Source organism: Salmo salar, chromosome 19, assembly GCF_965601325.2.
Source record: "Salmo salar chromosome 19, fSalSal1, whole genome shotgun sequence".
Classification (NCBI taxonomy): domain Eukaryota; kingdom Metazoa; phylum Chordata; class Actinopteri; order Salmoniformes; family Salmonidae; genus Salmo; species Salmo salar.
This window is the reverse complement of record NC_138309.1, coordinates 58,937,501-58,947,486: the sequence shown is the minus strand read 5'-3', so window position 1 is coordinate 58,947,486 and position 9,986 is coordinate 58,937,501. Positions and strand designations below refer to the sequence as shown.

The 9,986-nt window shown below is 40.4% G+C and overlaps 1 protein-coding gene across 2 annotated transcripts in view; it reads left to right on the top strand.

Moving 5' to 3' along the window:
- Positions 1-2,084: 2,084 nt before the first annotated feature.
- Positions 2,085-9,986, top strand: part of LOC106579277 (leucine zipper tumor suppressor 2) — a 49,867-nt gene continuing 41,965 nt past the window's right edge. The window contains exon 1 of one of the 2 annotated variants that reach the window (XM_014159054.3): positions 2,085-2,422. The gene's annotated coding sequence lies outside the window, so the exon portion shown is untranslated. The remainder of the gene's footprint in view (positions 2,423-9,986) is intronic. The other variant, XM_014159047.3, reaches the window with a different exon arrangement.

Here is a 9,986-nt window from a genome sequence, read left to right as displayed (position 1 = left end):
GAGCAGCAAGCGGGTGTATGGTCAAAACCTGTATCAACAGTATAGAACATCTCTGGTATGGTGTGTTTACCCCTGATCATATCCATGTGTAAAAATTGTCTGTGTGAATCTTTGTGAGTTAATATCGCAGAAGCCACAGAGCGACCATTTTGAGTTAAATTAGTTATTGGCCAATTACTTTAGGATGATTATTTCCATTCAGCAATTTTTGAGAGGAAAAAACCCACTGGATACAGTGGAAACCATTATCACTCAAATTACAGCTAAGCAGGCTGTCTTGCAATGATAAACATCTTTAGCATGCAGCCCTGTCTAAAGTAAAGTGAGAGCAGTGGAAAGACAAAAACACAAAAAGTCTCATTGCTCATACTGCAACTGAGATAGAGAAGATCCAGTGGTTTGCAGGACCTCATTGTTAATAGATACACTTGCATACAATCTACACAATTATCAATTACTGTAACAAAACGGCTCCTCAAATTCTCATGTGGTCAAATAAGTAGGCCTATGGTTGAATGACCCTCATTCTTCGTATGGCTGATTTAAAAAAAAAATGTTTTTTACAATGATCTGTAGGGGAGAGTGGGGTAAACTGAGAACATTTTTACATTCAGCATCACTCCATCAATTGGAATATAGCATTCTTTCTAACAAATATATCTACATATATTTAAAGATGTTGTGTATCCCTGGAAATAATCTGAATTCATGTAAAGTCTACAGTTTTGAAAAATAGTTTGTCAGTTTTGAAAAAAAATGGTCTCTTGGCACAATTAACACCGGGTTTGGGGTAAATTGAGCCACGGCACAGTGTAAGTTTAGCCGCCTATACATTTCAGTACTGAATGAAATATTACCACAACTTTTTTAAAACCATGTCTATCTTCATTTCCCAAACACAATTCAACACGATCACAATTGCTTTTTCAAAATAATTGTAAGCGTATTTTAACACAGACTTAACACATAACAAACACTTTGTACTTTTTTAACACTTTTAACATAGGCCAGGCTCTGTTATTACCTCACATTCCGGTGATAATGCTTTACATTACGCCTGGGAAGAAAACACTTCAATTTGCTCAACTTACCCCATGGCCATTGGCTCAATTTACCCCAAGGCAAAAATGTTAACTATATTAGCCCACACAGCTACAAGGATGCACTTTCATGCTAGGTTTAGGACCTCATATTGAAGCTTATAGAGACCCCAACTGATGTATAGAACAATCTTTAAATGATTTACTTTGGTTTAAATACACACATCATGAAACCTCTAACACAATAAATTCATTTGACTTGGTGAAAATCCGTTTTTTTGGACCCAACTTGCATACCACTTTTTCCATGTAGTTTCTTTACCGAACCATACACAAAATTATTAATGTATGTGTATACATGGGGCGTGGTAGGATACTGTAATTTGGACCCGGTAAGGGGTCATGTCAAGTTCAAGAATAAAAACTTCTGTCTGTTGAAGAAAAATAACATTGCTTGCATTGAATTCAACTACTACAGTATATTGTGGCCTTGTTTCATTTGAGTGAATAAAGGATTGTCAATGTGAGGATGGAGTTGTCAGGTACGACCAGGGGGGTATACTACAAAGCAGGATTAAGGAGTTAGCCTGATTTACATATATATACAAGGATCAACTTGAAATGGGCATGGTCTAATTGATTCAGCAAAGGAAAACACATACCGGTATCAGATTTTCGCTTTTTGTTTATTATTTCTGGTTGCTTATCAAAGTTAGCTGGCTAACTCGTTGAACCCGCTTTGCAGTGTAGGCTTAGTTTACTCCTTTGGTTTTACATATTTAAAATAGACGGGAACCGGTTGTGCTAGAACAGGTAGAGAAAATGGGTCACTTATCTTCAGGACAAACCATCTGGATTTTATAATGACGTCACCTGTTAATTTACTTGTTTTATAGTAGCCAATGGAAGTTAGAGTGACGTGCTAGATGTGTAATATCTAATATTGAAGGTCACTTTCGATGGTTCTGAGAGACTGTTGTTATTGTCAGGAAATCACATAATTTCCACTTGTCTGTGTTTCACTGCACATTCAGCATCTAAAAAAAAAAACAGCAGTCGTAGACAAGAGACCCATTCTTCAGTTCACTGGTCATCACATTACTTCAGCCAGTGGTGGTGAAGCTATGGTTGGCAGCCAATTGGGGGCTGTGCTCAGAGTCAGACCGAGACGGAACGAGAATTCTTCTACAAGCTTCTGACCTGAACAGTGTGCTGGAGCGCTCACATCAAAAACACGCGCCGTCGCTATACACAAGGAGGAAGAGACGGAAATTGTGCGCTCTAAAAAAATCGTTTTCGGCTACAAATGATAGATTAAAAAGAACACCCACGCCAAACAGTTTATAAAGAATTTACTGAGCTGTGCATCGAGGCTTTTCATGGTAAGTTAAAAAATAAATAATAACTGGTACAGTGCTGCAGCCAGTGTTGCTCTTCTCGAGCTTGTGAAAATAACGATCTATAGTGACTTTGTTATAACGCACCAAATATGTTGTGTAATAATGTACGTTTATCGTAGTTTTTGTTCACAAAAGACAGTCCCATATGGGATTAGTCGAAACGTTGAAAGGCAGCAGCGTAGGCTCAGTGCAACTCCTTTCTATTTCTTTTGACGCAGGTGTAGGCTGTCAATTTATACATTGCTTCTTTAAAAATGTTTTACTTGGCTTCTCTGATAAACATACCTTTTTATACTTTCATGCATGTCATTTTCACCATGGCAGGTTTGACTGACCGTTTGCCTTTATCAATCAAATGTTTTGCCCCAGCTAACACACCTGACTCCAATAATCACCTAATCATGATCTTCAGTTTACAATGAAATTTGATTAATCAGCTGTGTTTGCTAGGGATGGAGTGAAAGTGTGACACCAATCAGGCCCTTGAGGACTGGAGTTGCCCACCCCTGCATGTGGTGGCCAGTCCTAATCTGTCTGTGCCAGGTGGAGATTATAAGAGTACATGCTCATTAAGGCCAGATTGTTATTCGATGTTCAAATGTTCATAGATAACCAGCAGGGTCACATAATATCCTTATGCAGATAGGTCAATAATGCAAAGTTGTCCAAGTTCACAGTCAATAACTGGCTCGGGACAGGGATGCATAATGTTCTCAGTCAAGTTGTTTGGGATGTCTGTGTGGCACAGGAGTGGTGTTGACAGGTAGGATAGAACCTGCGGTAGACCTACCTTAAAGGTAGATTAATGGCCTATTTATTTTGGTCCTTTTGTTTTTTACTATTTAAGAGTTATATTAGTATTTATCAGACTTTACTGGTTGAGTGAGTTTTAGACAATGCAACATCCTGATCCCATGTTGCCTGTATAGGCACTTCTTGTGAAAAAAGTTAACCATCTTTATCTTATCTTGGATCTGAACTGAGTACAGTTTCTTTGTAATTCATCCATACAGAGGTTTTGGGTACTCTCTTGTTGTAGTGTGTCAGACCTTGCTCTCAGTTTAACAAAACTGTTCTATTTGATTTTTGATTTATTAGGATCCCCATTAGATGACGCCAATAGCAACAGCTAGTCTTACTTGGGTCTGACACATAACGAAAAGACATTACAGACAAAAGACTACCATTTACATACATTTAAAAACATTAACATGTTGTGTGTGTATATATCTATCAGTTATACATACATGTCAGTACATACACACAACAAGTAGGTCACATGGGGGAGAGGCGTTGTGCCGTGAGGTGTTGCTTTATTTGTTTTTTGAAACCAGGTTTGCTGTTCACTTGCCCTATATAAAGTGGAAGAGTTCCATGCACTCATGGCTCTGTATAATACTGTACATTTCCTTGAATTTGTTCTGGACCTGGGGACTCTGAAAAGACCCTGGTGGCTTGTCTGGTGGAGTAAGTGTGTGTGTGTGTGTCATTGCTGTGTGAATGTTGACTATGCAAACAATTTGGGATTTCCAACACATTTAATGTTTCTTATAAAAACAAGAAGTGACGCAGCTCTTAGCCAAGAGAGAATGGCATGCATAGTGTTAATATTAGCCCTATGATTACAATGAAGAGCAAGATGTGCCGCTCTGTTCTGGGCCAGCTGCAGCTTAACTAGGTCTTTCTTTGCAGAACTTGACCATATGACTGGACAATAATCAAGATAAGATAAAAATTAGAGCCTGCAGGACTTGCTTTGTGGAGTGTGGTGTCAAGAAAGTCTCCTCAACTTGTTCAACAGCCACACCATTCATTACCAGATGCAGCTGAGGTCTACAACTTAGGGAATGATTTGTACCAAATACAATGCTCTTAGTTTCAGAGATGTTCAGGAACAGTTCATTACTGGCCACCCATTCCAAAACAGACTGCAACTCTTTGTTAAGGGTTTCAGTGACTTCATTAGCTGTGGTTGCTGATTATGGTTAAATCATCAACATACATGGACACACATGCTTTGTTTAATGCCTGTGCAGGTCATTGGTAAAATTAGAAAAGAGTAGAGGGCCTAGAGAGCTGCCCTGCAGTACACCACACTTTACATGTTTAACATTAGAGAAGATTCCATTAATGAAAACCCTGAGTTCTATTACATTGATTGCCATATCGTGGATTCAAAGCAGAGGTTGAAAAGCCATAACACAAGTTTTCTAAACAACATATTATGGTCAATAATATCGAAAGCTGCACTGAAATCTAATAGTACAGCTCCCACAATCTTATTATAAATGTCTTACAACCAATCATCAGTCTGTGTGTATGTGGATAAGACTCTGCTCTATCTCTGTGTGTGTCAGTGGAGGCTCTTCAGAGGAGGAAGGGGAGGACCATCCTCAGTGAATTTCAGAAAAATTTAAATAGTGAAACAAAAGTTCTCCTTTTTAGATAAAACTACACTAAATATATTAATGTCATCAAATAATTGATTAAAACACACTACTGTTCTACAGTAGCCTCAACAGCACTCTGGGGTAGAACCATGGTGTAGCCAGAGGTGGGCAATTCCAGTCCTCGGGCGCTGGATTGGTGTCACAGTTTTTCACCAGCCCCAGGTAACACAACTGACTCCAATAATCACCTAATCGTGATCTTCAGTTTAGAATGCAATTTGATTAATCAGCTGTGTTTGCTAGGGATGGAGTGAAAGTGTGAAACCAATCAGGCCCCAGAGGACTGGAGTTGCCCACCCCTTGTGTAGCTGAAGAACAGCTCTTTTCTATCCTCCTCTGGGTACATTGACATCAAAAACAAAACTTAGGAGGCTCATGGTTCTCACCACCTTCCATAGAATTACACAGTAATTATAACAACTTTTTTGTAGGACATCCTCCAACCTATCAGCGCTCTTGCAGTGTGAACTGACATGTTGTGGACCCAATAAAAGGATCAGAGAATGAATCTAGTACTAAAAGCATAAGCTACAGCTAGCAAGCACTGCAGTGAATAAAATGTGATGAGTAGAGAGAGATTTTGTAGATTTTAATTTTCTCACTTACCTAGCTAGCGAGTAGTTAACCTACACAAATGCCCGGCTCAAAGACCGAGGGATGCTATGTTAGCTAGCTGGCTATGGCTATCCAACACTGGAACTCTTCCAAGTCAAGGTACGTTTTGGGGTTTTATTAATTTATTGCCACATGGGCCCGCTGGTGTAACTGCTTGCTGTACACTGTACTGCATCATTGTAGCAGGTTTATTAATGTGTTAGTCAACATGGCTAGCTACTAGAACTATGACGTTAGGTGACAATGATGTAGGCTGTGTAACAGTTAGTGGTTAGGGTGGGAAGGTTTGGCTTGGAAAGGTTTTTTCGCCTAGTCACAGACAGCTGTTGTGCTGCGCACTGAAGTCCACAAGCGAAAGGAAAAGGTGAGAGAAGGAGAGCATGTAGATGCATGAAGGAATGTTACAATGAGCAAATCATCATGGTGTTTGTATGTGGCTGCTATGAAAGTGAACTGTGTTTGTGCTGATCAAGGGTGTATTCATTCCGCCGATTCTGTTGAACAATGTTCCTTGAACGAAAGCAAACGGAATGAAACTTGGATAAACATGCCTGAATTTGTCCAATAGAAACTCTAATTTGCTACTGCTTTATTAATGATAACACCCCAGATCAGCTGGATGCAGGCAAGAGTGTGGAAGGTGGTATTGAATTTGTCACTGTCTGGATTACGCAAATGTTTCTCTCTACCTGTTGTATCATTATGGGTATAGGGAAAATTTCAGTATCGTGTAGTAGCCTAAACCTATCGATGTTACATTGAGGTGGGTGAATGGAATATGAATGACAGTTATCCAATATGTCTGTAATAGAAATAAGGCCATGCTCATAAAATGTCCTCGCTCATCTTAAACGGCACCGACCGCCACTAGTGTATGTGGATACCACAACCCCTATTACAAAAACATGTTTTTCCCCTCCTCAATCTACACACAAAGCAAAAACAGGTTTTTAGATAAAAAAAAAATTTTAAAACCCACCCCATTTACATAAGTATTCAGACCCTTTTCTATGAGACTCGAAATTGAGCTCAGGTGCATCCTGTTTCCATTGATCATTCTTCAGATATTTCTATAACTTGATTGGAGTCCACCTGTGGTAAATTCATTTGATTTGGACATGATTTGGAAAGGCACATAACTGTCTATATAAGGTCCCACAGTGGACAGTGCATGTCAGAGCAGAAACCAAGCCATGAGTTCGAAGGAATTGTCCGTAGAGCTCCAAGACAGGATTGTGTAGAGGCAAAGATCTGGGGAAGGGTACCAAACAATTTCTGCAGCATTGAAGGTCCCCAAGAACGCAGTGGCCTCCATCATTCTTAAATGGAAGACGTTTGGAACCACCAAGGCACCTAATGGTCTGATGAAACCAAGATTGAACTCTTTGGCCTGAATGCCAAGCGTCATGTCTGGAGGAAACCTGGCATCATCCCTATGGTGAAGCATGGTGGCAGCATCATGCTGTGGGGAGGTTTTTCAGCGGTAGGGACTTGGAGCCTAGTCAGGATCGAGGGAAAGATGAACGGAGTAAAGTACAGAGACATCCTTGATGAAAACCCGCTCAGGATCTCAGCCTGGGGTGAAGGTTCACCTTTCAACAGGACAACGACCCTAAGCACACAGCCAAGACAAAGCAGGAGTGGCTTCGGGACAAGTCTCTGAATGTCCTTGAGTGGCCTAGCCTGAGCCCGGACTTGAACCCAATCGAACATCTCTGGAGAGACCTGAAAATAGCTGTGCAGTGACGCTCCCCATCCAACCTGACAGAGCTTGAGAGGAATGGGAGAAACCCCCCAAATACAGTTGTGACAAGCTTGTAGCGTCATACCCAAGAAGACTCGAGGCTGTAATTGCTGCTAAAGGTGCTTCAACAAAGTACTGAGAAAAGGGTCTGTATACTTATGTAAATGTGATATTTCAGTTTATTTTCAATACATTTGCTAAAAAGTTTTTGCTTTGTCATTATTGGGTTTTCTGCTAAATTAATGAGGGGGGGGGGAATGTGGAAAAAGTAAAGGGGTCTGAATACTTTCCGAATGCACTGTATGTACAACCTCTGGGGAAATGCAATGATTTATCTGAAATCATTCCCTTTTCCCCCCCATTCTCCTCGCTACAGTGAGAGACAGTGTTTTAATACTTTGAAAATGTCTTTCCATTACCTCCTCCTGTGTTTATTTCTCAGCAAAATCATTAACTTCTGTTGGTGCGTTTTTATTTTTATGGTTTAGCAGTATCTGTTCTGCTTTGTATGTATGAAACACCGGGGAGCAGGCTTTAGATGTGCTTCACTGAGGCAATCATCACACAAAAGAGGCTGCATGTCTTGTAATTAATGATGCTAAAAATATAATAACTCATCCGGGCTCAAGGACCCAAGGGAATTTGAGACTGGATCTGAGAGAACTACTGTAATTTTTTGTCCAATGATCAAGTTCATTTGGGTAACCTGCAATACTGTACTGTATGTAGAATTTCTTTGACCATTTCACTTGCTTGGAATAGGGACCAGAACAAAGGGTGAGGTAGAGGGCATTGTCAATAATTGAAAGCAGTGTTTGTCTGTGAGCATTTTGCTGTGTCATGGAGGAATTCCCCTTGTGGGCCTGGAAGATGCTTGGGAAATATGAGGAAGAGGGTTTGTGTTGTTTATTTTAACCTGGGCCTTGTCCAGTTTCCTGTTCAGTGGATGACCTGCTTGTGTAAGGGATACTTTGGTTTTTTCCTTGAAAGACATTGAAACTGAAGGTCAAGTCCCTCTAGACTTGCCAGTATTGTCTGTTTGTATAACAGGGAAGGCGAATATAGTGACATTCTATTTCAAGGTTTACTGTAGTTAATTTCAAAGGGAGCATCTTGTAAAGTGCTTACACAAGTAATTTTCCCTGTCTTCAGGATCTGTGGGTTGGCTAGTTTGTTTCTGTCCCACTGCCACATCAACCTCCTGTTTTTCATTGTAATTAGTGATGTTGCATAGTTTTCTTCCCACTCATTTCACCACAATATGTTAAACTGTTTGAAACAACAACAATGCCATGGAGGAAACGTCTTGTTCTTTGTATATTTGGGTTGGGAGAAGTCTATGAAATTCCTCAATCGTTTACGAGTAAAGGGAGGTCTGAGCTGAGCTCTGAGGACTTTATCAGACTGAAAAGACGAGCACTTCAGGGAGGCTCGGTCCTTAACCTAAAGGCTAATAAAAGGTTCTGTGTGTGCCTACCGCCTACCTACTTTTATCTGTATGTGTCTAAAAGATCTGTCAACAGTACTACTTCCTCCTTTACAATGGATCCTTTTCAATGCCTGATGACACAGACCGAGCCGGGCCACTCTTACCCTCAGGCTTTAGTGATGTTCTCAGCATTAAGCTAAGTGAACAGCTGGGCCACACAGCTTTCTGAAGGGCACTGGGACAGGGGACAGTCAAGGGGGCCGGTTAATGAGGGTTCTCACTCCCTGGGAAAGGTTAATGATGGTATTTTGAGACAAAATGTTGGTATAAGATCCAGATAAAATGGACATTATTTTCATTAAAGGCTCAATACTGTTCGTCATGCATCATCTTCAGGAGGCAGGAGTTTTTCCTGGTCAGGTCACAATGTGGTTAGGATTAACTAAGGGGCCTGAAGGGAAAAAAAAAAAAAAGGCCATCTGAAATGTCTGGGTTGTATAGTGTATCCTGACGCAGTGGTCCTTTGAGCCGGATCATAAACAGTGCCTCTGCCTCATGTTGTAAGGAGCTCTCGCACCCTCAACCTTTGGCTCCAAGTCATCTCCCTGGGTGTCACAGATAGCCAGCATACGAACCCCAATATGTCCTGACCGTACACAATCTGTGCTCCACCACCACTGTAACCGCATTACCCTCTTTATCTTCCTCCAATGCTTTCTCTCCCTCTTCTCTTCTCAGGCTCAACTTTAACCCTGCATTCATGTAAGCACTTTGACAAGTGGCCCAGTAACTGCTGGGCTGGAGCTGGAAATTAGATTTACAGTTTGGTAAACATTCCCGATAAGACGTCAGACTAGGCGACTAGTGGAATTTGCTGCCTTATTTCATTTTTGCACTGACTGTCAATTTGTCACCAGTCTTATCTCTAGTGATTGAATTTGTTGATTCAATGGACAGTAAAATACAATTTTAGTGATGGTCAGTGCAGTACAGTTTTGCTGACATTGCAGAATATTATTGCAGATATTACAGAAAGAACAAGAAAGTTAGGACCCAGGGGCTGTTTGTAGTGGACAGTTTAAAAAAAAAATATATATATATATATCCAGACAGGATCTTTTTTTACGTATGTTCTGGTTACTGTAAATTCAGATGAATACAAACTGTTGAGGTTGAAAAACAAAATGGTATTTTTTGTGATCAAATGTTTTTTATTTAGTAATAATAATTGTCAGCAAACATGAATACAAAATGGTGTTGCACTCCCCACATCCTAATCCCACCCCACTCGAGACCTAAGGGATCAAA